The 24,665-nt window shown below is 40.8% G+C and overlaps 19 non-coding genes across 19 annotated transcripts; 16 read left to right on the forward strand and 3 right to left on the reverse strand.

Annotated features, from left to right (window-relative positions):
* The first annotated feature begins 1,282 nt into the window (after window positions 1-1,282).
* TRNAT-AGU (transfer RNA threonine (anticodon AGU)) lies at window positions 1,283-1,356 on the forward strand. The gene has a single exon. It is a non-coding gene; the product is annotated as a tRNA-Thr (tRNA).
* A 237-nt stretch (window positions 1,357-1,593) lies between these two features.
* Window positions 1,594-1,666, reverse strand: TRNAK-UUU (transfer RNA lysine (anticodon UUU)). The gene has a single exon. It is a non-coding gene; the product is annotated as a tRNA-Lys (tRNA).
* A 457-nt stretch (window positions 1,667-2,123) lies between these two features.
* On the forward strand, window positions 2,124-2,197 carry TRNAT-AGU (transfer RNA threonine (anticodon AGU)). The gene has a single exon. It is a non-coding gene; the product is annotated as a tRNA-Thr (tRNA).
* A 751-nt stretch (window positions 2,198-2,948) lies between these two features.
* Window positions 2,949-3,022, forward strand: TRNAT-AGU (transfer RNA threonine (anticodon AGU)). Its single transcript has one exon. It is a non-coding gene; the product is annotated as a tRNA-Thr (tRNA).
* Window positions 3,023-3,790: 768 nt separating this feature from the next.
* TRNAT-AGU (transfer RNA threonine (anticodon AGU)) lies at window positions 3,791-3,864 on the forward strand. Its single transcript has one exon. It is a non-coding gene; the product is annotated as a tRNA-Thr (tRNA).
* A 1,607-nt stretch (window positions 3,865-5,471) lies between these two features.
* Window positions 5,472-5,545, forward strand: TRNAT-AGU (transfer RNA threonine (anticodon AGU)). The gene has a single exon. It is a non-coding gene; the product is annotated as a tRNA-Thr (tRNA).
* A 768-nt stretch (window positions 5,546-6,313) lies between these two features.
* Window positions 6,314-6,387, forward strand: TRNAT-AGU (transfer RNA threonine (anticodon AGU)). The gene has a single exon. It is a non-coding gene; the product is annotated as a tRNA-Thr (tRNA).
* A 1,606-nt stretch (window positions 6,388-7,993) lies between these two features.
* Window positions 7,994-8,067, forward strand: TRNAT-AGU (transfer RNA threonine (anticodon AGU)). Its single transcript has one exon. It is a non-coding gene; the product is annotated as a tRNA-Thr (tRNA).
* Window positions 8,068-8,833: 766 nt separating this feature from the next.
* TRNAT-AGU (transfer RNA threonine (anticodon AGU)) lies at window positions 8,834-8,907 on the forward strand. Its single transcript has one exon. It is a non-coding gene; the product is annotated as a tRNA-Thr (tRNA).
* Window positions 8,908-9,673: 766 nt separating this feature from the next.
* Window positions 9,674-9,747, forward strand: TRNAT-AGU (transfer RNA threonine (anticodon AGU)). Its single transcript has one exon. It is a non-coding gene; the product is annotated as a tRNA-Thr (tRNA).
* Window positions 9,748-12,894: 3,147 nt separating this feature from the next.
* TRNAT-AGU (transfer RNA threonine (anticodon AGU)) lies at window positions 12,895-12,968 on the forward strand. Its single transcript has one exon. It is a non-coding gene; the product is annotated as a tRNA-Thr (tRNA).
* Window positions 12,969-14,046: 1,078 nt separating this feature from the next.
* On the reverse strand, window positions 14,047-14,119 carry TRNAK-UUU (transfer RNA lysine (anticodon UUU)). Its single transcript has one exon. It is a non-coding gene; the product is annotated as a tRNA-Lys (tRNA).
* A 457-nt stretch (window positions 14,120-14,576) lies between these two features.
* On the forward strand, window positions 14,577-14,650 carry TRNAT-AGU (transfer RNA threonine (anticodon AGU)). The gene has a single exon. It is a non-coding gene; the product is annotated as a tRNA-Thr (tRNA).
* A 3,141-nt stretch (window positions 14,651-17,791) lies between these two features.
* Window positions 17,792-17,865, forward strand: TRNAT-AGU (transfer RNA threonine (anticodon AGU)). The gene has a single exon. It is a non-coding gene; the product is annotated as a tRNA-Thr (tRNA).
* A 1,071-nt stretch (window positions 17,866-18,936) lies between these two features.
* On the reverse strand, window positions 18,937-19,009 carry TRNAK-UUU (transfer RNA lysine (anticodon UUU)). Its single transcript has one exon. It is a non-coding gene; the product is annotated as a tRNA-Lys (tRNA).
* A 457-nt stretch (window positions 19,010-19,466) lies between these two features.
* Window positions 19,467-19,540, forward strand: TRNAT-AGU (transfer RNA threonine (anticodon AGU)). Its single transcript has one exon. It is a non-coding gene; the product is annotated as a tRNA-Thr (tRNA).
* Window positions 19,541-21,148: 1,608 nt separating this feature from the next.
* On the forward strand, window positions 21,149-21,222 carry TRNAT-AGU (transfer RNA threonine (anticodon AGU)). The gene has a single exon. It is a non-coding gene; the product is annotated as a tRNA-Thr (tRNA).
* Window positions 21,223-23,669: 2,447 nt separating this feature from the next.
* TRNAT-AGU (transfer RNA threonine (anticodon AGU)) lies at window positions 23,670-23,743 on the forward strand. Its single transcript has one exon. It is a non-coding gene; the product is annotated as a tRNA-Thr (tRNA).
* A 764-nt stretch (window positions 23,744-24,507) lies between these two features.
* TRNAT-AGU (transfer RNA threonine (anticodon AGU)) lies at window positions 24,508-24,581 on the forward strand. The gene has a single exon. It is a non-coding gene; the product is annotated as a tRNA-Thr (tRNA).
* Window positions 24,582-24,665: the final 84 nt, after the last annotated feature.

A 24,665-nucleotide genomic window follows, 5' to 3' on the forward strand; every position in this document is an offset into this window, starting at 1 on the left:
CATTTGAAACTTGATTTTCACTCTACAGCACCTCCATACATGGCTACCTCACTGGTCAATAAAGGAAATGAATAACTAGTGCATTACACACATTTTGACACTGGAGACATAACTTTTTTCAGTCATTCCGTATCCAGATATAGAGATTTGCAGCATCTAGGACTTTAATGTTCACCCACTTACGGATTTGAATGTTTTGCCACATTAATGAGTGCAAACTTGCTCCCCAGTAAAGACGAACATGTGCTCCTCAATGCACACACTGGGCAATGCAGTCCACTCTAAATCGACGATTAATGACATGCTCGTTTTGTGCAATGGAGTTTCAGTCAATTGGAAAACATTTTGAAAAGTTATATTGCAACAGAAGCCCAGCCTTAAAAAAGTGGATTTCACTTCTAAATGATTACATGAGGAAGGAAAGGAGACCAGATGCAAAAAAGGTGCTGTGGCTTAGTTGGTTAAAGCGCCTGTCTAGTAAACAGGAGATCCTGAGTTTGAATCTCAGCAGCGCCTGTCTGCTTTTTTTCGACCAATCTGTCTCCCCAATATTAAAACTTTGTACAAAGATTGCTATTTCATGCTATTTAGAAGCACAGTCAGGCTTGAAATGTTGGCAAAGCATCCAAGAACTCTGGACTCCACTACCTTAGAGTCATATTGCCCAAGGTTGCGATGCCATCAGAAATAGCACATATTAGAATGGGCAATTCATATTTCCTGCTTAATTTTTTGTAAAAGAAGCAAAGGTACGCCTGAACAGGAACTTGAACCCTGGACCCTCAGATTAAAAGTCTGATGCTCTACCGACTGAGCTATCAAGGCACAGGGATCACTGCCCATTTGAAACTTGATTTTCACTCTACAGCACCTCCATACATGGCTACCTCACTGGTCAATAAAGGAAATGAATTACTAGTGCATTACACACATTTTGACACTGGAGACATAACTTTTTTCAGTCATTCCGTATCCAGATATAGAGATTTGCAGCATCTAGGACTTTAATGTTCACCCACTTACGGATTTGAATGTTTTGCCACATTCATGAGTGCAAACTTGCTCCCCAGTAAAGACGAACATGTGCTCCTCAATGCACACACTGGGCAATGAAGTCCACTCTAAATCGACGATTAATGACATGCTCGTTTTGTGCAATGGAGTTTCAGTCAATTGGAAAACATTTTGAAAAGTTATATTGCAATAGAAGCCCAGCCTTAAAAAAGTGGATTTCACTTCTAAATGATTACATGAGGAAGGAAAGGAGAGCAGATGCAAAAAAGGTGCTGTGGCTTAGTTGGTTAAAGCGCCTGTCTAGTAAACAGGAGATCCTGAGTTCGAATCTCAGCAGCGCCTGTCTGCTTTTTTTTCGACCAATCTGTCTCCCCAATATTAAAACTTTGTACAAAGATTGCTATTTCATGCTATTTAGAAGCACAGTCAGGCTTGAAATGTTGGCAAAGCATCCAAGAACTCTGGACTCCACTACCTTAGAGTCATATTGCCCAAGGTTGCGATGCCATCAGAAATAGCACATATTAGAATGAGCAATTCATATTTCCTGCTTAATTTTTTGTAAAAGAAGCAAAGGTACGCCTGAACAGGGACTTGAACCCTGGACCCTCAGATTAAAAGTCTGATGCTCTACCAACTGAGCTATCCAGGCACAAGGATCACTGCCCATTTGAAACTTGATTTTCACTCTACAGCACCTCCATACATGGCTACCTCACTGGTCAATAAAGGAAATGAATTACTAGTGCATTACACACATTTTGACACTGGAGACATAACTTTTTTCAGTCATTCCGTATCCAGATATAGAGATTTGCAGCATCTAGGACTTTAATGTTCACCCACTTACGGATTTGAATGTTTTGCCACATTCATGAGTGCAAACTTGCTCCCCAGTAAAGACGAACATGTGCTCCTCAATGCACACACTGGGCAATGCAGTCCACTCTAAATCGACGATTAATGACATGCTCGTTTTGTGCAATGGAGTTTCAGTCAATTGGAAAACATTTTGAAAAGTTATATTGCAACAGAAGCCCAGCCTTAAAAAAGTGGATTTCACTTCTGAATGATTACATGAGGAAGGAAAGGAGACCAGATGCAAAAAAGGTGCTGTGGCTTAGTTGGTTAAAGCGCCTGTCTAGTAAACAGGAGATCCTGAGTTCGAATCTCAGCAGCGCCTGTCTGCTTTTTTTTGGACCAATCTGTCTCCCCAATATTAAAACTTTGTACAAAGATTGCTATTTCATGCTATTTAGAAGCACAGTCAGGCTTGAAATGTTGGCAAAGCATCCAAGAACTCTGGACTCCACTACCTTAGAGTCATATTGCCCAAGGTTGCGATGCCATCAGAAACAGCACATATTAGAATGAGCAATTCATATTTCCTGCTTAATTTTTTGTAAAAGAAGCAAAGGTACGCTGAACAGGGACTTGAACCCTGGACCCTCAGATCAACCGACTGAGCTATCCAGGCAGATGGATCACTGCCATTTGAAACTTGATTTTCACTCTACAGCACCTCCATACATGGCTACCTCACTGGTCAATAAAGGAAATGAATTACTAGTGCATTACACACATTTTGACACTGGAGACATAACTTTTTTCAGTCATTCCGTATCCAGATATAGAGATTTGCAGCATCTAGGACTTTAATGTTCACCCACTTACGGATTTGAATGTTTTGCCACATTCATGAGTGCAAACTTGCTCCCCAGTAAAGACGAACATGTGCTCCTCAATGCACACACTGGGCAATGCAGTCCACTCTAAATCGACGATTAATGACATGCTCGTTTTGTGCAATGGAGTTTCAGTCAATTGGAAAACATTTTGTAAAGTTATATTGCAACAGAAGCCCAGCCTTAAAAAAAGTGGATTTCACTTCTAAATGATTACATGAGGAAGGACAGGAGATCAGATGCAAAAGAGGTGCTGTGGCTTAGTTGGTTAAAGCGCCTGTCTAGTAAACAGGAGATCCTGAGTTCGAATCTCAGCAGCACCTGTCTGCTTTTTTTTCAACCAATCTGTCTCCCCAATATTAAAACTTTGTACAAAGATTGTTATTTCATGCTATTTAGAAGCACAGTCAGGCTTGAAACGTTGGCAAAGCATCCAAGAATTCTGGACTCTACTACCTTAGAGTCATATTGCCCAAGGTTGCGATGCCATCAGAAATAGCACATATTAGAATGAGCAATTCATATTTCCTGCTAAATTTTTTGTAAAAGAAGCAAAGATACGCCTGAACAGGGACTTGAACCCTGGACCCTAAGATTAAAAGTCTGATGCTCTACCGACTGAGCTATCCAGGCACAGGGATCACTGCCCTTTTGAAACTTGATTTTCACTCTACAGCACCTCCATACATGGCTACCTCACTGGTCAATAAAGGAAATGAATTACTAGTGCATTACACACATTTTGACACTGGAGACATAACTTTTTTCAGTCATTCCGTATCCAGATATAGAGATTTGCAGCATCTAGGACTTTAATGTTCACCCACTTACGGATTTGAATGTTTTGCCACATTCATGAGTGCAAACTTGCTCCCCAGTAAAGACGAACATGTGCTCCTCAATGCACACACTGGGCAATGCAGTCCACTCTAAATCGACGATTAATGACATGCTCGTTTTGTGCAATGGAGTTTCAGTCAATTGGAAAACATTTTGCAAAGTTATATTGCAACAGAAGCCCAGCCTTAAAAAAAGTGGATTTCACTTCTAAATGATTACATGAGGAAGGACAGGAGATCAGATGCAAAAGAGGTGCTGTGGCTTAGTTGGTTAAAGCGCCTGTCTAGTAAACAGGAGATCCTGAGTTCGAATCTCAGCAGCACCTGTCTGCTTTTTTTTCAACCAATCTGTCTCCCCAATATTAAAACTTTGTACAAAGATTGTTATTTCATGCTATTTAGAAGCACAGTCAGGCTTGAAACGTTGGCAAAGCATCCAAGAATTCTGGACTCCACTACCTTAGAGTCATATTGCCCAAGGTTGCGATGCCATCAGAAATAGCACATATTAGAATGAGCAATTCATATTTCCTGCTAAATTTTTTGTAAAAGAAGCAAAGATACGCCTGAACAGGGACTTGAACCCTGGACCCTCAGATTAAAAGTCTGATGCTCTACCGACTGAGCTATCCAGGCACAGGGATCACTGCCCATTTGAAACTTGATTTTCACTCTACAGCACCTCCATACATGGCTACCTCACTGGTCAATAAAGGAAATGAATAACTAGTGCATTACACACATTTTGACACTGGAGACATAACTTTTTTCAGTCATTCCGTATCCAGATATAGAGATTTGCAGCATCTAGGACTTTAATGTTCACCCACTTACGGATTTGAATGTTTTGCCACATTAATGAGTGCAAACTTGCTCCCCAGTAAAGACGAACATGTGCTCCTCAATGCACACACTGGGCAATGCAGTCCACTCTAAATCGACGATTAATGACATGCTCGTTTTGTGCAATGGAGTTTCAGTCAATTGGAAAACATTTTGAAAAGTTATATTGCAACAGAAGCCCAGCCTTAAAAAAGTGGATTTCACTTCTAAATGATTACATGAGGAAGGAAAGGAGACCAGATGCAAAAAAGGTGCTGTGGCTTAGTTGGTTAAAGCGCCTGTCTAGTAAACAGGAGATCCTGAGTTTGAATCTCAGCAGCGCCTGTCTGCTTTTTTTCGACCAATCTGTCTCCCCAATATTAAAACTTTGTACAAAGATTGCTAATTCATGCTATTTAGAAGCACAGTCAGGCTTGATATGTTGGCAAAGCATCCAAGAACTCTGGACTCCACTACCTTAGAGTCATATTGCCCAAGGTTGCGATGCCATCAGAAATAGCACATATTAGAATGAGCAATTCATATTTCCTGCTTAATTTTTTGTAAAAGAAGCAAAGGTACGCCTGAACAGGGACTTGAACCCTGGACCCTCAGATCAAAAGTCTGATGCTCTACCGACTGAGCTAACCAGGCACATGGATCACTGCCATTTGAAACTTGATTTTCACTCTACAGCGCCTCCATACATGGCTACCTCACTGGTCAATAAAGGAAATGAATTACTAGTGCATTACACACATTTTGACACTGGAGACATAACTTTTTTCAGTCATTCCGTATCCAGATATAGAGATTTGCAGCATCTAGGACTTTAATGTTCACCCACTTACGGATTTGAATGTTTTGCCACATTCATGAGTGCAAAATTGCTCCCCAGTAAAGGCAAACATGTGCTCCTCAATACACACACTGGGCAATGCAGTCCACTCTAAATCAACGATTAATGACATGCTCGTTTTGTGCAATGGAGTTTCAGTCAATTGGAAAACATTTTGTAAAGTTATATTGCAACAGAAGCCCAGCCTTAAAAAAAGTGGATTTCACTTCTAAATGATTACATGAGGAAGGAAAGGAGATCAGATGCAAAAGAGGTGCTGTGGCTTAGTTGGTTAAAGCGCCTGTCTAGTAAACAGGAGATCCTGAGTTCGAATCTCAGCAGCGCCTGTCTGCTTTTTTTTCGACCAATCTGTCTCCCCAATATTAAAACTTTGTACAAAGATTGCTATTTCATGCTATTTAGAAGCACAGTCAGGCTTGAAATGTTGGCAAAGCATCCAAGAACTCTGGACTCCACTACCTTAGAGTCATATTGCCCAAGGTTGCGATGCCATCAGAAATAGCACATATTAGAATGAGCAATTCATATTTCCTGCTTAATTTTTTGTAAAAGAAGCAAAGGTACGCCTGAACAGGGACTTGAACCCTGGACCCTCAGATTAAAAGTCTGATGCTCTACCGACTGAGCTATCCAGGCACAAAGATCACTGCCCATTTGAAACTTGATTTTCACTCTACAGCACCTCCATACACGGCTACCTCACTGGTCAATAAAGGAAATGAATTACTAGTGCATTACACACATTTTGACACTGGAGACATAACTTTTTTCAGTCATTCCGTATCCAGATATAGAGATTTGCAGCATCTAGGACTTTAATGTTCACCCACTTACGGATTTGAATGTTTTGCCACATTCATGAGTGCAAAATTGCTCCCCAGTAAAGGCGAACATGTGCTCCTCAATACACACACTGGGCAATGCAGTCCACTCTAAATCAACGATTAATGACATGCTCGTTTTGTGCAATGGAGTTTCAGTCAATTGGAAAACATTTTGTAAAGTTATATTGCAACAGAAGCCCAGCCTTAAAAAAAGTGGATTTCACTTCTAAATGATTACATGAGGAAGGACAGGAGATCAGATGCAAAAGAGGTGCTGTGGCTTAGTTGGTTAAAGCGCCTGTCTAGTAAACAGGAGATCCTGAGTTCGAATCTCAGCAGCGCCTGTCTGCTTTTTTTTCGACCAATCTGTCTCCCCAATATTAAAACTTTGTACAAAGATTGTTATTTCATGCTATTTAGAAGCAAAGTCAGGCTTGAAATGTTGGCAAAGCATCCAAGAATTCTGGACTCCACTACCTTAGAGTCATATTGCCCAAGGTTGCGATGCCATCAGAAATAGCACATATTAGAATGAGCAATTCATATTTCCTGCTAAATTTTTTGTAAAAGAAGCAAAGATACACCTGAACAGGGACTTGAACCCTGGACCCTCAGATTAAAAGTCTGATGCTCTACCGACTGAGCTATCCAGGCAGATGGATCACTGCCATTTGAAACTTGATTTTCACTCTACAGCACCTCCATACATGGCTACCTCACTGGTCAATAAAGGAAATGAATTACTAGTGCATTACACACATTTTGACACTGGAGACATAACTTTTTTCAGTCATTCCGTATCCATATATAGAGATTTGCAGCATCTAGGACTTTAATGTTCACCCACTTACGGATTTGAATGTTTTGCCACATTCATGAGTGCAAACTTGCTCCCCAGTAAAGACGAACATGTGCTCCTCAATGCACACACTGGGCAATGCAGTCCACTCTAAATCGACGATTAATGACATGCTCGTTTTGTGCAATGGAGTTTCAGTCAATTGGAAAACATTTTGAAAAGTTATATTGCAACAGAAGCCCAGCCTTAAAAAAGTGGATTTCACTTCTAAATGATTACATGAGGAAGGAAAGGAGACCAGATGCAAAAAAGGTGCTGCGGCTTAGTTGGTTAAAGCGCCTGTCTAGTAAACAGGAGATCCTGAGTTCGAATCTCAGCAGCGCCTGTCTGCTTTTTTTTCGACCAATCTGTCTCCCCAATATTAAAACTTTGTACAAAGATTGCTATTTCATGCTATTTAGAAGCACAGTCAGGCTTGAAATGTTGGCAAAGCATCCAAGAACTCTGGACTCCACTACCTTAGAGTCATATTGCCCAAGGTTGCGATGCCATCAGAAATAGCACATATTAGAATGAGCAATTCATATTTCCTGCTAAATTTTTTGTAAAAGAAGCAAAGGTACGCCTGAACAGGGACTTGAACCCTGGACCCTCAGATTAAAAGTCTGATGCTCTACCGACTGAGCTATCCAGGCAGATGGATCACTGCCATTTGAAACTTGATTTTCACTCTACAGCACCTCCATACATGGCTACCTCACTGGTCAATAAAGGAAATGAATTACTAGTGCATTACACACATTTTGACACTGGATACATAACTTTTTTCAGTCATTCCGTATCCAGATATAGAGATTTGCAGCATCTAGGACTTTAATGTTCACCCACTTACGGATTTGAATGTTTTGCCACATTCATGAGTGCAAACTTGCTCCCCAGTAAAGACAAACATGTGCTCCTCAATGCACACACTGGGCAATGCAGTCCACTCTAAATCGACGATTAATGACATGCTCGTTTTGTGCAATGGAGTTTCAGTCAATTGGAAAACATTTTGAAAAGTTATATTGCAACAGAAGCCCAGCCTTAAAAAAGTGGATTTCACTTCTGAATGATTACATGAGGAAGGAAAGGAGACCAGATGCAAAAAAGGTGCTGTGGCTTAGTTGGTTAAAGCGCCTGTCTAGTAAACAGGAGATCCTGAGTTCGAATCTCAGCAGCGCCTGTCTGCTTTTTTTTGGACCAATCTGTCTCCCCAATATTAAAACTTTGTACAAATATTGCTATTTCATGCTATTTAGAAGCACAGTCAGGCTTGAAATGTTGGCAAAGCATCCAAGCACTCTGGACTCCACTACCTTAGAGTCATATTGCCCAAGGTTGCGATGCCATCAGAAACAGCACATATTAGAATGAGCAATTCATATTTCCTGCTTAATTTTTTGTAAAAGAAGCAAAGGTACGCCTGAACAGGGACTTGAACCCTGGACCCTCAGATCAAAAGTCTGATGCTCTACCTACTGAGCTATCCAGGCACATGGATCACTGCCATTTGAAACTTGATTTTCACTCTACAGCGCCTCCATACATGGCTACCTCACTGGTCAATAAAGGAAATGAATTACTAGTGCATTACACACATTTTGACACTGGAGACATAACTTTTTTCAGTCATTCCGTATCCAGATATAGAGATTTGCAGCATCTAGGACTTTAATGTTCACCCACTTACGGATTTGAATGTTTTGCCACATTCATGAGTGCAAACTTGCTCCCCAGTAAAGGCAAACATGTGCTCCTCAATACACACACTGGGCAATGCAGTCCACTCTAAATCAACGATTAATGACATGCTCGTTTTGTGCAATGGAGTTTCAGTCAATTGGAAAACATTTTGAAAAGTTATATTGCAACAGAAGCCCAGCCTTAAAAAAGTGGATTTCACTTCTAAATGATTACATGAGGAAGGAAAGGAGACCAGATGCAAAAAAGGTGCTGTGGCTTAGTTGGTTAAAGCGCCTGTCTAGTAAACAGGAGATCCTGAGTTCGAATCTCAGCAGCGCCTGTCTGCTTTTTTTCGACCAATCTGTCTCCCCAATATTAAAACTTTGTACAAAGATTGCTATTTCATGCTATTTAGAAGCACAGTCAGGCTTGATATGTTGGCAAAGCATCCAAGAACTCTGGACTCCACTACCTTAGAGTCATATTGCCCAAGGTTGCGATGCCATCAGAAATAGCACATATTAGAATGAGCAATTCATATTTCCTGCTTAATTTTTTGTAAAAGAAGCAAAGGTACGCCTGAACAGGGACTTGAACCCTGGACCCTCAGATTAAAAGTCTGATGCTCTACCGACTGAGCTATCCAGGCAGATGGATCACTGCCATTTGAAACTTGATTTTCACTCTACAGCACCTCCACACATGGCTACCTCACTGGTCAATAAAGGAAATGAATTACTAGTGCATTACACACATTTTGACACTGGAGACATAACTTTTTTCAGTCATTCCGTATCCAGATATAGAGATTTGCAGCATCTAGGACTTTAATGTTCACCCACTTACGGATTTGAATGTTTTGCCACATTCATGAGTGCAAACTTGCTCCCCAGTAAAGACGAACATGTGCTCCTCAATGCACACACTGGGCAATGCAGTCCACTCTAAATCAACGATTAATGACATGCTCGTTTTGTGCAATGGAGTTTCAGTCAATTGGAAAACATTTTGTAAAGTTATATTGCAACAGAAGCCCAGCCTTAAAAAAAGTGGATTTCACTTCTAAATGATTACATGAGGAAGGACAGGAGATCAGATGCAAAAGTGGTGCTGTGGCTTAGTTGGTTAAAGCGCCTGTCTAGTAAACAGGAGATCCTGAGTTCGAATCTCAGCAGCGCCTGTCTGCTTTTTTTTCGACCAATCTGTCTCCCCAATATTAAAACTTTGTACAAAGATTGCTATTTCATGCTATTTAGAAGCACAGTCAGGCTTGAAATGTTGGCAAAGCATCCAAGAATTCTGGACTCCACTACCTTAGAGTCATATTGGCCAAGGTTGCGATGCCATCAGAAATAGCACATATTAGAATGAGCAATTCATATTTCCTGCTAAATTTTTTGTAAAAGAAGCAAAGATACGCTTGAACAGGGACTTGAACCCTGGACCCTCAGATTAAAAGTCTGATGCTCTACCCACTGAGCTATCCAGGCACAGGGATCACTGCCCATTTGAAACTTGATTTTCACTCTACAGCACCTCCATACATGGCTACCTCACTGGTCAATAAAGGAAATGAATTACTAGTGCATTACACACATTTTGACACTGGAGACATAACTTTTTTCAGTCATTCCGTATCCAGATATAGCGATTTGCAGCATCTAGGACTTTAATGTTCACCCACTTACGGATTTTAATGTTTTGCCATATTCATGAGTGCAAACTTGCTCCCCAGTAAAGACGAACATGTGCTCCTCAATGCACACACTGGGCAATGCAGTCCACTCTAAATCGACGATTAATGACATGCTCGTTTTGTGCAATGGAGTTTCAGTCAATTGGAAAACATTTTGAAAAGTTATATTGCAATAGAAGCCCAGCCTTAAAAAAGTGGATTTCACTTCTAAATGATTACATGAGGAAGGAAAGGAAACCGGATGCAAAAAAGGTGCTGTGGCTTAGTTGGTTAAAGCGCCTGTCTAGTAAACAGGAGATCTTGAGTTCGAATCTCAGCAGCGCCTGTCTGCTTTTTTTTCGACCAATCTGTCTCCCCAATATTAAAACTTTGTACAAAGATTGCTATTTCATGCTATTTAGAAGCACAGTCAGGCTTGAAATGTTGGCAAAGCATCCAAAAACTCTGGACTCCACTACCTTAGAGTCATATTGCCCAAGGTTGCGATGCCATCAGAAATAGCACATATTAGAATGAGCAATTCATATTTCCTGCTTAATTTTTTGTAAAAGAAGCAAAGGTACGCCTGAACAGGGACTTGAACCCTGGACCCTCAGATTAAAAGTCTGATGCTCTACCGACTGAGCTATCCAGGCACAAGGATCACTGCCCATTTGAAACTTGATTTTCACTCTACAGCACCTCCATACATGGCTACCTCACTGGTCAATAAAGGAAATGAATTACTAGTGCATTACACACATTTTGACACTGGAGACATAACTTTTTTCAGTCATTCCGTATCCAGATATAGAGATTTGCAGCATCTAGGACTTTAATGTTCACCCACTTACGGATTTGAATGTTTTGCCACATTCATGAGTGCAAAATTTCAGAAGCCCAGCCTTAAAAAAAGTGGATTTCACTTCTAAATGATTACATGAGGAAGGACAGGAGATCAGATGCAAAAGAGGTGCTGTGGCTTAGTTGGTTAAAGCGCCTGTCTAGTAAACTGGAGATCCTGAGTTCGAATCTCAGCAGCGCCTGTCTGCTTTTTTTTCGACCAATCTGTCTCCCCAATATTAAAACTTTGTACAAAGATTGTTATTTCATGCTATTTAGAAGCACAGTCAGGCTTGAAATGTTGGCAAAGCATCCAAGAATTCTGGACTCCACTACCTTAGAGTCATATTGCCCAAGGTTGCGATGCCATCAGAAATAGCACATATTAGAATGAGCAATTCATATTTCCTGCTAAATTTTTTGTAAAAGAAGCAAAGATACGCCTGAACAGGGACTTGAACCCTGGACCCTCAGATTAAAAGTCTGATGCTCTACCGACTGAGCTATCCAGGCACAGGGATCACTGCCCATTTGAAACTTGATTTTCACTCTACAGCACCTCCATACATGGCTACCTCACTGGTCAATAAAGGAAATGAATTACTAGTGCATTACACACATTTTGACACTGGAGACATAACTTTTTTCAGTCATTCCGTATCCAGATATAGAGATTTGCAGCATCTAGGACTTTAATGTTCACCCACTTACGGATTTGAATGTTTTGCCACATTCATGAGTGCAAACTTGCTCCCCAGTAAAGACGAACATGTGCTCCTCAATGCACACACTGGGCAATGCAGTCCACTCTAAATCGACGATTAATGACATGCTCGTTTTGTGCAATGGAGTTTCAGTCAATTGGAAAACATTTTGAAAAGTTATATTGCAACAGAAGCCCAGCCTTAAAAAAGTGGATTTCACTTCTAAATGATTACATGAGGAAGGAAAGGAGACCAGATGCAAAAAAGGTGCTGTGGCTTAGTTGGTTAAAGCGCCTGTCTAGTAAACAGGAGATCCTGAGTTTGAATCTCAGCAGCGCCTGTCTGCTTTTTTTCGACCAATCTGTCTCCCCAATATTAAAACTTTGTACAAAGATTGCTATTTCATGCTATTTAGAAGCACAGTCAGGCTTGATATGTTGGCAAAGCATCCAAGAACTCTGGACTCCACTACCTTAGAGTCATATTGCCCAAGGTTGCGATGCCATCAGAAATAGCACATATTAGAATGAGCAATTCATATTTCCTGCTTAATTTTTTGTAAAAGAAGCAAAGGTACGCCTGAACAGGGACTTGAACCCTGGACCCTCAGATTAAAAGTCTGATGCTCTACCGACTGAGCTATCCAGGCAGATGGATCACTGCCATTTGAAACTTGATTTTCACTCTACAGCACCTCCATACATGGCTACCTCACTGGTCAATAAAGGAAATGAATTACTAGTGCATTACACACATTTTGACACTGGAGACATAACTTTTTTCAGTCATTCCGTATCCAGATATAGAGATTTGCAGCATCTAGGACTTTAATGTTCACCCACTTACGGATTTGAATGTTTTGCCACATTCATGAGTGCAAACTTGCTCCCCAGTAAAGACGAACATGTGCTCCTCAATGCACACACTGGGCAATGCAGTCCACTCTAAATCGAAGATTAATGACATGCTCGTTTTGTGCAATGGAGTTTCAGTCAATTGGAAAACATTTTGAAAAGTTATATTGCAACAGAAGCCCAGCCTTAAAAAAGTGGATTTCACTTCTAAATGATTACATGAGGAAGGAAAGGAGACCAGATGCAAAAAAGGTGCTGTGGCTTAGTTGGTTAAAGCGCCTGTCTAGTAAACAGGAGATCCTGAGTTCGAATCTCAGCAGCGCCTGTCTGCTTTTTTTTCGACCAATCTGTCTCCCCAATATTAAAACTTTGTACAAAGATTGCTATTTCATGCTATTTAGAAGCACAGTCAGGCTTGAAATGTTGGCAAAGTATCCAAGAACTCTGGACTCCACTACCTTAGAGTCATATTGCCCAAGGTTGCGATGCCATCAGAAATAGCACATATTAGAATGGGCAATTCATATTTCCTGCTTAATTTTTTGTAAAAGAAGCAAAGGTACGCCTGAACAGGAACTTGAACCCTGGACCCTCAGATTAAAAGTCTGATGCTCTACCGACTGAGCTATCCAGGCACAGGGATCACTGCCCATTTGAAACTTGATTTTCACTCTACAGCACCTCCATACATGGCTACCTCACTGGTCAATAAAGGAAATGAATTACTAGTGCATTACACACATTTTGACACTGGAGACATAACTTTTTTCAGTCATTCCGTATCCAGATATAGAGATTTGCAGCATCTAGGACTTTAATGTTCACCCACTTACGGATTTGAATGTTTTGCCACATTCATGAGTGCAAACTTGCTCCCCAGTAAAGACGAACATGTGCTCCTCAATGCACACACTGGGCAATGAAGTCCACTCTAAATCGACGATTAATGACATGCTCGTTTTGTGCAATGGAGTTTCAGTCAATTGGAAAACATTTTGAAAAGTTATATTGCAATAGAAGCCCAGCCTTAAAAAAGTGGATTTCACTTCTAAATGATTACATGAGGAAGGAAAGGAGAGCAGATGCAAAAAAGGTGCTGTGGCTTAGTTGGTTAAAGCGCCTGTCTAGTAAATAGGAGATCCTGAGTTCGAATCTCAGCAGCGCCTGTCTGCTTTTTTTTCGACCAATCTGTCTCCCCAATATTAAAACTTTGTACAAAGATTGCTATTTCATGCTATTTAGAAGCACAGTCAGGCTTGAAATGTTGGCAAAGCATCCAAGAACTCTGGACTCCACTACCTTAGAGTCATATTGCCCAAGGTTGCGATGCCATCAGAAATAGCACATATTAGAATGAGCAATTCATATTTCCTGCTTAATTTTTTGTAAAAGAAGCAAAGGTACGCCTGAACAGGGACTTGAACCCTGGACCCTCAGATTAAAAGTCTGATGCTCTACCAACTGAGCTATCCAGGCACAAGGATCACTGCCAATTTGAAACTTGATTTTCACTCTACAGCACCTCCATACATGGCTACCTCACTGGTCAATAAAGGAAATGAATTACTAGTGCATTACACACATTTTGACACTGGAGACATAACTTTTTTCAGTCATTCCGTATCCAGATATAGAGATTTGCAGCATCTAGGACTTTAATGTTCACCCACTTACGGATTTGAATGTTTTGCCACATTCATGAGGGCAAACTTGCTCCCCAGTAAAGACGAACATGTGCTCCTCAATGCACACACTGGGCAATGCAGTCCACTCTAAATCGACGATTAATGACATGCTCGTTTTGTGCAATGGAGTTTCAGTCAATTGGAAAACATTTTGAAAAGTTATATTGCAACAGAAGCCCAGCCTTAAAAAAGTGGATTTCACTTCTAAATGATTACATGAGGAAGGAAAGGAGACCAGATGCAAAAAAGGTGCTGTGGCTTAGTTGGTTAAAGCGCCTGTCTAGTAAACAGGAGATCCTGAGTTCGAATCTCAGCAGCGCCTGTCTGCTTTTTTTCGACCAATCTGTCTCCCCAATATTAAAACTTTGTACAAAGATTGCTATTTCATGCTATTTAGAAGCACAGTCAGGCTTGATATGTTGGCAAAGCATCCAAGAACTCTGGACTCCACTACCTTAGAGTCATATTGCCCAAGGTTGCGATGCCATCAGAAATAGCACATATTAGAATGAGCAATTCATATTTCCTGCTTAATTTTTTGTAAAAGAAGCAAAGGTACGCCTGAACAGGGACTTGAACCCTGGACCCTCAGATTAAAAGTCTGATGCTCTACCGACTGAGCTATCCAGGCAGATGGATCACTGCCATTTGAAACTTGATTTTCACTCTACAGCACCTCCATACATGGCTACCTCACTGGTCAATAAAGGAAATGAATTACTAGTGCATTACACACATTTTGACACTGGAGACATAACTTTTTTCAGTCATTCCGTATCCAGATATAGAGATTTGCAGCATCTAGGACTTTAATGTTCACCCACTTACGGATTTGAATGTTTTGCCACATTCATGAGTGCAAACTTGCTCCCCAGTAAAGACGAACATGTGCTCCTCAATGCACACACTGGGCAATGCAGTCCACTCTAAATCGACGATTAATGACATGCTCGTTTTGTGCAATGGAGTTTCAGTCAATTGGAAAACATTTTGTAAAGTTATATTGCAACAGAAGCCCAGCCTTAAAAAAAGTGGATTTCACTTCTAAATGATTACATGAGGAAGGACAGGAGATCAGATGCAAAAGTGGTGCTGTGGCTTAGTTGGTTAAAGCACCTGTCTAGTAAACAGGAGATCCTGAGTTCGAATCTCAGCAGCGCCTGTCTGCTTTTTTTCGACCAATCTGTCTCCCCAATATTAATGTACAAAGATTGCTATTTCATGCTATTTAGAAGCACAGTCAGGCTTGATATGTTGGCAAAGCATCCAAGAATTCTGGACTCCACTACCTTAGAGTCATATTGGCCAAGGTTGCGATGCCATCAGAAATAGCACATATTAGAATGAGCAATTCATATTTCCTGCTTAATTTTTTGTAAAAGAAGCAAAGGTACGCCTGAACAGGGACTTGAACCCTGGACCCTCAGATTAAAAGTCTGATGCTCTACCGACTGAGCTATCCAGGCAGATGGATCACTGCCTTTTGAAACTTGATTTTCACTCTACAGCACCTCCATACATGGCTACCTCACTGGTCAATAAAGGAAATGAATTACTAGTGCATTACACACATTTTGACACTGGAGACATAACTTTTTTCAGTCATTCCGTATCCAGATATAGCGATTTGCAGCATCTAGGACTTTAATGTTCACCCACTTACGGATTTTAATGTTTTGCCATATTCATGAGTGCAAACTTGCTCCCCAGTAAAGACGAACATGTGCTCCTCAATGCACACACTGGGCAATGCAGTCCACTCTAAATCGACGATTAATGACATGCTCGTTTTGTGCAATGGAGTTTCAGTCAATTGGAAAACATTTTGAAAAGTTATATTGCAATAGAAGCCCAGCCTTAAAAAAGTGGATTTCACTTCTAAATGATTACATGAGGAAGGAAAGGAAACCAGATGCAAAAAAGGTGCTGTGGCTTAGTTGGTTAAAGCGCCTGTCTAGTAAACAGGAGATCTTGAGTTCGAATCTCAGCAGCGCCTGTCTGCTTTTTTTTCGACCAATCTGTCTCCCCAATATTAAAACTTTGTACAAAGATTGCTATTTCATGCTATTTAGAAGCACAGTCAGGCTTGAAATGTTGGCAAAGCATCCAAAAACTCTGGACTCCACTACCTTAGAGTCATATTGCCCAAGGTTGCGATGCCATCAGAAATAGCACATATTAGAATGAGCAATTCATATTTCCTGCTTAATTTTTTGTAAAAGAAGCAAAGGTACGCCTGAACAGGGACTTGAACCCTGGACCCTCAGATTAAAAGTCTGATGCTCTACCGACTGAGCTATCCAGGCACAAGGATCACTGCCCATTTGAAACTTGATTTTCACTCTACAGCACCTCCATACATGGCTACCTCACTGGTCAATAAAGGAAATGAATTACTAGTGCATTACACACATTTTGACACTGGAGACATAACTTTTTTCAGTCATTCCGTATCCAGATATAGAGATTTGCAGCATCTAGGACTTTAATGTTCACCCACTTACGGATTTGAATGTTTTGCCACATTCATGAGTGCAAAATTTCAGAAGCCCAGCCTTAAAAAAAGTGGATTTCACTTCTAAATGATTACATGAGGAAGGACAGGAGATCAGATGCAAAAGAGGTGCTGTGGCTTAGTTGGTTAAAGCGCCTGTCTAGTAAACTGGAGATCCTGAGTTCGAATCTCAGCAGCGCCTGTCTGCTTTTTTTTTCGACCAATCTGTCTCCCCAATATTAAAACTTTGTACAAAGATTGTTATTTCATGCTATTTAGAAGCACAGTCAGGCTTGAAATGTTGGCAAATCATCCAAGAATTCCGGACTCCACTACCTTAGAGTCATATTGCCCAAGGTTGCGATGCCATCAGAAATAGCACATATTAGAATGAGCAATTCATATTTCCTGCTAAATTTTTTGTAAAAGAAGCAAAGATACGCCTGAACAGGGACTTGAACCCTGGACCCTCAGATTAAAAGTCTGATGCCCTACTGACTGAGCTATCCAGGCACAGGGATCACTGCCCATTTGAAACTTGATTTTCACTCTACAGCACCTCCATACATGGCTACCTCACTGGTCAATAAAGGAAATGAATTACTAGTGCATTACACACATTTTGACACTGGAGACATAACTTTTTTCAGTCATTCCGTATCCAGATATAGAGATTTGCAGCATCTAGGACTTTAATGTTCACCCACTTACGGATTTGAATGTTTTGCCACATTAATGAGTGCAAACTTGCTCCCCAGTAAAGACGAACATGTGCTCCTCAATGCACACACTGGGCAATGCAGTCCACTCTAAATCGACGATTAATGGCATGCTCGTTTTGTGCAATGGAGTTTCAGTCAATTGGAAAACATTTTAAAAGTTATATTGCAACAGAAGCCCAGCCTTAAAAAAGTGGATTTCACTTCTAAATGATTACATGAGGAAGGAAAGGAGACCAGATGCAAAAAAGGTGCTGTGGCTTAGTTGGTTAAAGCGCCTGTCTAGTAAACAGGAGATCCTGAGTTCGAATCTCAGCAGCGCCTGTCTGCTTTTTTTCGACCAATCTGTCTCCCCAATATTAAAACTTTGTACAAAGATTGCTATTTCATGCTATTTAGAAGCACAGTCAGGCTTGATATGTTGGCAAAGCATCCAAGAACTCTGGACTCCACTACCTTAGAGTCATATTGCCCAAGGTTGCGATGCCATCAGAAATAGCACATATTAGAATGAGCAATTCATATTTCCTGCTTAATTTTTTGTAAAAGAAGCAAAGGTACGCCTGAACAGGGACTTGAACCCTGGACCCTCAGATTAAAAGTCTGATGCTCTACCGACTGAGCTATCCAGGCACAGGGATCACTGCCCATTTGAAACTTGATTTTCACTCTACAGCACCTCCATACATGGCTACCTCACTGGTCAATAAAGGAAATGAATTACTAGTGCATTACACACATTTTGACACTGGAGACATAACTTTTTTCAGTCATTCCGTATCCAGATATAGAGATTTGCAGCATCTAGGACTTTAATGTTCACCCACTTACGGATTTGAATGTTTTGCCACATTCATGAGTGCAAACTTGCTCCCCAGTAAAGACGAACATGTGCTCCTCAATGCACACACTGGGCAATGCAGTCCACTCTAAATCGACGATTAATGACATGCTCGTTTTGTGCAATGGAGTTTCAGTCAATTGGAAAACATTTTGAAAAGTTATATTGCAACAGAAGCCCAGCCTTAAAAAAGTGGATTTCACTTCTAAATGATTACATGAGGAAGGAAAGGAGAGCAGATGCAAAAAAGGTGCTGTGGCTTAGTTGGTTAAAGCGCCTGTCTAGTAAACAGGAGATCCTGAGTTTGAATCTCAGCAGCGCCTGTCTGCTTTTTTTCGACCAATCTGTCTCCCCAATATTAATGTACAAAGATTGCTATTTCATGCTATTTAGAAGCACAGTCAGGCTTGAAATGTTGGCAAAGCATCCAAGAACTCTGGACTCCACTACCTTAGAGTCATATTGCCCAAGGTTGCGATGCCATCAGAAATAGCACATATTAGAATGAGCAATTCATATTTCCTGCTTAATTTTTTGTAAAAGAAGCAAAGGTACGCCTGAACAGGGACTTGAACCCTGGACCCTCAGATTAAAAGTCTGATGCTCTACCAACTGAGCTATCCAGGCACAAGGATCACTGCCCATTTGAAACTTGATTTTCACTCTACAGCACCTCCATACATGGCTACCTCACTGGTCAATAAAGGAAATGAATTACTAGTGCATTACACACATTTTGACACTGGAGACATAACTTTTTTCAGTCATTCCGTATCCAGATATAGAGATTTGCAGCATCTAGGACTTTAATGTTCACCCACTTACGGATTTGAATGTTTTGCGACATTCATGAGTGCAAACTTGCTCCCCAGTAAAGACGAACATGTGCTCCTCAATGCACACACTGGGCAATGCAGTCCACTCTAAATCGACGATTAATGACATGCTCGTTTTGTGCAATGGAGTTTCAGTCAATTGGAAAACATTTTGAAAAGTTATATTGCAACAGAAGCCCAGCCTTAAAAAAGTGGATTTCACTTCTAAATGATTACATGAGGAAGGAAAGGAGACCAGATGCAAAAAAGGTGCTGTGGCTTAGTTGGTTAAAGCGCCTGTCTAGTAAACAGGAGATCCTGAGTTCGAATCTCAGCAGCGCCTGTCTGCTTTTTTTTCGACCAATCTGTCTCCCCAATATTAAAACTTTGTACAAAGATTGCTATTTCATGCTATTTAGAAGCACAGTCAGGCTTGAAATGTTGGCAAAGCATCCAAGAACTCTGGACTCCACTACCTTAGAGTCATATTGCCCAAGGTTGCGATGCCATCAGAAATAGCACATATTAGAATGAGCAATTCATATTTCCTGCTTAATTTTTTGTAAAAGAAGCAAAGGTACGCCTGAACAGGGACTTGAACCCTGGACCCTCAGATTAAAAGTCTGATGCTCTACCGACTGAGCTATCCAGGCAGATGGATCACTGCCATTTGAAACTTGATTTTCACTCTACAGCACCTCCACACATGGCTACCTCACTGGTCAATAAAGGAAATGAATTACTAGTGCATTACACACATTTTGACACTGGAGACATAACTTTTTTCAGTCATTCCGTATCCAGATATAGAGATTTGCAGCATCTAGGACTTTAATGTTCACCCACTTACGGATTTGAATGTTTTGCCACATTCATGAGTGCAAACTTGCTCCCCAGTAAAGACGAACATGTGCTCCTCAATGCACACACTGGGCAATGCAGTCCACTCTAAATCGACGATTAATGACATGCTCGTTTTGTGCAATGGAGTTTCAGTCAATTGGAAAACATTTTGAAAAGTTATATTGCAACAGAAGCCCAGCCTTAAAAAAGTGGATTTCACTTCTAAATGATTACATGAGGAAGGAAAGGAGACCAGATGCAAAAAAGGTGCTGCGGCTTAGTTGGTTAAAGCGCCTGTCTAGTAAACAGGAGATCCTGAGTTCGAATCTCAGCAGCGCCTGTCTGCTTTTTTTTCGACCAATCTGTCTCCCCAATATTAAAACTTTGTACAAAGATTGCTATTTCATGCTATTTAGAAGCACAGTCAGGCTTGAAATGTTGGCAAAGCATCCAAGAACTCTGGACTCCACTACCTTAGAGTCATATTGCCCAAGGTTGCGATGCCATCAGAAATAGCACATATTAGAATGAGCAATTCATATTTCCTGCTTAATTTTTTGTAAAAGAAGCAAAGGTACGCCTGAACAGGGACTTGAACCCTGGACCCTCAGATTAAAAGTCTGATGCTCTACCGACTGAGCTATCCAGGCACAGGGATTACTGCCCATTTGAAACTTGATTTTCACTCTACAGCACCTCCATACATGGCTACCTCACTGGTCAATAAAGGAAATGAATTACTAGTGCATTACACACATTTTGACACTGGAGACATAACTTTTTTCAGTCATTCCGTATCCAGATATAGAGATTTGCAGCATCTAGGACTTTAATGTTCACCCACTTACGGATTTGAATGTTTTGCCACATTCATGAGTGCAAACTTGCTCCCCAGTAAAGGCAAACATGTGCTCCTCAATACACACACTGGGCAATGCAGTCCACTCTAAATCAACGATTAATGACATGCTCGTTTTGTGCAATGGAGTTTCAGTCAATTGGAAAACATTTTGTAAAGTTATATTGCAACAGAAGCCCAGCCTTAAAAAAAGTGGATTTCACTTCTAAATGATTACATGAGGAAGGACAGGAGATCAGATGCAAAAGAGGTGCTGTGGCTTAGTTGGTTAAAGCGCCTGTCTAGTAAACAGGAGATCCTGAGTTCGAATCTCAGCAGCGCCTGTCTGCTTTTTTTTCGACCAATCTGTCTCCCCAATATTAAAACTTTGTACAAAGATTGTTATTTCATGCTATTTAGAAGCACAGTCAGGCTTGAAATGTTGGCAAAGCATCCAAGAATTCTGGACTCCACTACCTTAGAGTCATATTGCCCAAGGTTGTGATGCCATCAGAAATAGCACATATTAGAATGAGCAATTCATATTTCCTGCTAAATTTTTTGTAAAAGAAGCAAAGATACACCTGAACAGGGACTTGAACCCTGGACCCTCAGATTAAAAGTCTGATGCTCTACCGACTGAGCTATCCAGGCAGATGGATCACTGCCATTTGAAACTTGATTTTCACTCTACAGCACCTCCATACATGGCTACCTCACTGGTCAATAAAGGAAATGAATTACTAGTGCATTACACACATTTTGACACTGGAGACATAACTTTTTTCAGTCATTCCGTATCCAGATATAGAGATTTGCAGCATCTAGGACTTTAATGTTCACCCACTTACGGATTTGAATGTTTTGCCACATTCATGAGTGCAAACTTGCTCCCCAGTAAAGACGAACATGTGCTCCTCAATGCACACACTGGGCAATGCAGTCCACTCTAAATCGACGATTAATGACATGCTCGTTTTGTGCAATGGAGTTTCAGTCAATTGGAAAACATTTTGAAAAGTTATATTGCAACAGAAGCCCAGCCTTAAAAAAGTGGATTTCACTTCTAAATGATTACATGAGGAAGGAAAGGAGACCAGATGCAAAAAAGGTGCTGCGGCTTAGTTGGTTAAAGCGCCTGTCTAGTAAACAGGAGATCCTGAGTTCGAATCTCAGCAGCACCTGTCTGCTTTTTTTTCAACCAATCTGTCTCCCCAATATTAAAACTTTGTACAAAGATTGTTATTTCATGCTATTTAGAAGCACAGTCAGGCTTGAAACGTTGGCAAAGCATCCAAGAATTCTGGACTCCACTACCTTAGAGTCATATTGCCCAAGGTTGCGATGCCATCAGAAATAGCACATATTAGAATGAGCAATTCATATTTCCTGCTAAATTTTTTGTAAAAGAAGCAAAGATACGCCTGAACAGGGACTTGAACCCTGGACCCTCAGATTAAAAGTCTGATGCTCTACCGACTGAGCTATCCAGGCACAGGGATCACTGCCCATTTGAAACTTGATTTTCACTCTACAGCACCTCCATACATGGCTACCTCACTGGTCAATAAAGGAAATGAATAACTAGTGCATTACACACATTTTGACACTGGAGACATAACTTTTTTCAGTCATTCCGTATCCAGATATAGAGATTTGCAGCATCTAGGACTTTAATGTTCACCCACTTACGGATTTGAATGTTTTGCCACATTAATGAGTGCAAACTTGCTCCCCAGTAAAGACGAACATGTGCTCCTCAATGCACACACTGGGCAATGCAGTCCACTCTAAATCGACGATTAATGACATGCTCGTTTTGTGCAATGGAGTTTCAGTCAATTGGAAAACATTTTGAAAAGTTATATTGCAACAGAAGCCCAGCCTTAAAAAAGTGGATTTCACTTCTAAATGATTACATGAGGAAGGAAAGGAGACCAGATGCAAAAAAGGTGCTGTGGCTTAGTTGGTTAAAGCGCCTGTCTAGTAAACAGGAGATCCTGAGTTTGAATCTCAGCAGCGCCTGTCTGCTTTTTTTCGACCAATCTGTCTCCCCAATATTAAAACTTTGTACAAAGATTGCTATTTCATGCTATTTAGAAGCACAGTCAGGCTTGAAATGTTGGCAAAGCATCCAAGAACTCTGGACTCCACTACCTTAGAGTCATATTGCCCAAGGTTGCGATGCCATCAGAAATAGCACATATTAGAATGGGCAATTCATATTTCCTGCTTAATTTTTTGTAAAAGAAGCAAAGGTACGCCTGAACAGGAACTTGAACCCTGGACCCTCAGATTAAAAGTCTGATGCTCTACCGACTGAGCTATCCAGGCACATGGATCACTGCCCATTTGAAACTTGATTTTCACTCTACAGCACCTCCATACATGGCTACCTCACTGGTCAATAAAGGAAATGAATTACTAGTGCATTACACACATATTGACACTGGAGACATAACTTTTTTCAGTCATTCCGTATCCAGATATAGCGATTTGCAGCATCTAGGACTTTAATGTTCACCCACTTACGGATTTTAATGTTTTGCCACATTCATGAGTGCAAACTTGCTCCCCAGTAAAGACGAACATGTGCTCCTCAATGCACACACTCGGCAATGCAGTCCACTCTAAATCGACGATTAATGACATGCTCGTTTTGTGCAATGGAGTTTCAGTCAATTGGAAAACATTTTGAAAAGTTATATTGCAACAGAAGCCCAGCCTTAAAAAAGTGGATTTCACTTCTAAATGATTACATGAGGAAGGAAAGGAGACCAGATGCAAAAAAGGTGCTGTGGCTTAGTTGGTTAAAGCGCCTGTCTAGTAAACAGGAGATCCTGAGTTCGAATCTCAGCAGCGCCTGTCTGCTTTTTTTCGACCAATCTGTCTCCCCAATATTAAAACTTTGTACAAAGATTGCTATTTCATGCTATTTAGAAGCACAGTCAGGCTTGATATGTTGGCAAAGCATCCAAGAACTCTGGACTCCACTACCTTAGAGTCATATTGCCCAAGGTTGCGATGCCATCAGAAATAGCACATATTAGAATGAGCAATTCATATTTCCTGCTTAATTTTTTGTAAAAGAAGCAAAGGTACGCCTGAACAGGGACTTGAATCCTGGACCCTCAGATTAAAAGTCTGATGCTCTACCGACTGAGCTATCCAGGCAGATGGATCACTGCCATTTGAAACTTGATTTTCACTCTACATCACCTCCATACATGGCTACCTCACTGGTCAATAAAGGAAATGAATTACTAGTGCATTACACACATTTTGACACTGGAGACATAACTTTTTTCAGTCATTCCGTATCCAGATATAGAGATTTGCAGCATCTAGGACTTTAATGTTCACCCACTTACGGATTTGAATGTTTTGCCACATTAATGAGTGCAAACTTGCTCCCCAGTAAAGACGAACATGTGCTCCTCAATGCACACACTGGGCAATGCAGTCCACTCTAAATCGACGATTAATGACATGCTCGTTTTGTGCAATGGAGTTTCAGTCAATTGGAAAACATTTTAAAAGTTATATTGCAACAGAAGCCCAGCCTTAAAAAAGTGGATTTCACTTCTAAATGATTACATGAGGAAGGAAAGGAGACCAGATGCGAAAAAGGTGCTGTGGCTTAGTTGGTTAAAGCGCCTGTCTAGTAAACAGGAGATCCTGAGTTCGAATCTCAGCAGCGCCTGTCTGCTTTTTTTCGACCAATCTGTCTCCCCAATATTAAAACTTTGTACAAAGATTGCTATTTCATGCTATTTAGAAGCACAGT

Source organism: Ambystoma mexicanum, unplaced genomic scaffold (assembly GCF_040938575.1).
Source record: "Ambystoma mexicanum isolate Mex_15411 unplaced genomic scaffold, UKY_AmexF1_1 Mex_scaf1, whole genome shotgun sequence".
Taxonomy (NCBI): Eukaryota; Metazoa; Chordata; class Amphibia; order Caudata; family Ambystomatidae; genus Ambystoma; species Ambystoma mexicanum.